This window comes from Microtus ochrogaster, chromosome 7 (assembly GCF_000317375.1).
Source record: "Microtus ochrogaster isolate Prairie Vole_2 chromosome 7, MicOch1.0, whole genome shotgun sequence".
Lineage (NCBI taxonomy): Eukaryota > Metazoa > Chordata > Mammalia > Rodentia > Cricetidae > Microtus > Microtus ochrogaster.
This window is the reverse complement of record NC_022014.1, coordinates 79429865-79432301: the sequence shown is the minus strand read 5'-3', so window position 1 is coordinate 79432301 and position 2437 is coordinate 79429865.

Here is a 2437-nt window from a genome sequence, read left to right as displayed (position 1 = left end):
CCTCCAGATTTAGCCTCCTAAATGCTGGGGATCACTCATGTGAACCACACCTCAAAGTAACATGGTTTTCTTTAAATTTTTTTTTAAACTTATTTTTATGTGTCTGTGTTCCTGTATGAGCTTAGGTACACACAAATGTAGGGGTTCATTGAGGCCCAATGGTGTCAGATCTCCGGGAGCGGGAGTGGAAGTTACAGGTGGCTGTGAGCTGCCTTGTGTGGGTGCTGGGGACCAAGCCCAGCTCCTCTGTTAGAGCAGCAAGTGTTCTTAACTGCTGAGCCATCTCTCCAGCCCCAAGAGTGGTTTTCTTCTTTCAATTTGAGCACAGGCACGGCGAAGTTCGTGGGAGTGGAGTACATCGCTTGCTGGCGCTGTGATGGGGACAGCTGGGCACGGACACATGCTTGGATTGGGTTTCTGAGCTCCTCCCTGAGCTGACTCGTCCTCACAGTTTAGCCTGATAAAACAAAGCCAGAGAGAGGGAAGCAGGCAGGCCAGCAAGTGCAGCACACCGGGAGACTCCTGGGTCCTGAGGTACTGCTATCAGTTGGCTGCAGCTCTCCTCGGTCAGGATTGCCTAAGATTCATTCCAAGTTAAATGATCCATCCAGTACAGGCATTTTGAGGAAACTCTAGGAGAGGCTGAGGGGGTAGGGACTCTGTGGCCCTGCTGTTGGAGGAAGTGGGGGGGAGGGGGCGACAATGAAAGGTGTGTGTGGTGGTGGAGGGGTGGGGAGAATAGAAACACAGAAACACCCTGGGAGAAGGAAGAGAATTTGTTCTCACTTTCCCCCTTTGATCTTCTAAGCAACCGCAGTTGAGTATTTATTTTGTTAGAGGTCTGGGCTGTCACTACACTGCCTCCCCCAGACTCCAGCTTCTCTTGGTAAAGAGAGACAGATGCTGGGCTCTGCGCCTGCCTGGTCCGTTTCCGTTCGTTGGAAGGGTGTGGAGGCAGATGAGTGGATATTGAGCTGAAACATTAGTAGCACATTCTTTGCTCATTGGCTTTGCTGAGCAGAATGTGCAGCCCCAGGTGGAGTTAGCCCCAAACCAAAGGAAGTCAGGCCAACAATGAGGGAAGTGAAGACAGAAATGGACTGGAGTATAGAAACAAGCTTACAAGGTCTGGTATTTGATGGAAACCATCTGTCATGCCAATAAAGCAAACCAGAACCGACCTCCTAACTCCTGACTTCTCTTTGCTTCTCCTTTTATTCCCCACTCTCTGTCTGTGTGTTTCCCAGCACATACATGAAGAGGTCAGAGAATAATCTCCAGGAGTTGATCATCTCCTTCCACTATAATGGTTCCGATGAGAGAGGGTTTCAGTTGGTAGACCAGATTGGACTAAAATTACCATGTAGCTCAGGCTTTCCTTGAATTCCACAGAAATCTTGCCTCAGACTCCCAAGTGTTAAATTATAGACAGGAACTACCGTGTCTGGATTCATCGAGATCTTCTCATAGATGTATTTGATTATATTCACCCCTAATTTTTTCAAAGTAATCTCTGAGTGGTGTGGGAGGTCCTTCTGTCTATGTGTTGCTTGTATTGGTTAATTAATAAAGAACTGGCTTGGCCTATAGCATGGGAGGAGGAAGGTGGAGTCAGAGAGAAGCCATGGAGCCGCTGGAGACAGACGTGTTGAAACTTTGCTGGTATGCCACAACGTTGTGGTGAGCACAGATTACTAGAAATGGGTTAAATTAAGATGTAAGAGTTAGTCAATAAGAATTTAGAGCTAATGGGCCAAGCAGTGTTTTAATTAATACAGTTTCTGTGTGATTATTTTGGGGCTGAGCAGTCAGGAATGAACAAGCGGCCTCCTCCAACACCTGAGCAGAAATAATATCAGAGGACTTTCATTTTTCCAGTGCCAGATCCCGGAGCAACAGGTCAGAAACACAGCAAGGCAAGATGGGGACCATGATGCTAAGGGCAAAGTCTACCCTGGACGTCCACCTTGGAGGAGTCCCTGCTATTCAGTGCTGTATAAACACCATTATTCACTTTGTTCTTGACTGGAAAAGTGAGTTAAAAGTTATAGACCCACCTGAGGTTTGCAGCCACTGGAGCAGAGAGTTCTGTGCTGGAGGATCAACCTGACAATGATACTTGTAAGAAGGGTGAATTCATATCTGACAAGAGACGAAATGGGATCCGGATGTAGGGTGCATATTTGCAACCCCAGTACTTGGGAGGTTGAGGCAGGATGATTTCTGCAAGTTCAAGGCCAGCCTGAGCTACATGGGCCTTAGTCAGAGGTTCCAAAGCCTTTAGGATAGCTACTGCCTGTGTTAGTATAGGCTGCTCACCTGAGCAAGATGCACAACTATCTGCAGATGACACTACAAATGGGTGTGTGTGTGTGCATGTGTAGACCAGAGAACAACCCCAGTGTAGCCTCAGGAACACTGTCTACCAATGAGAGCT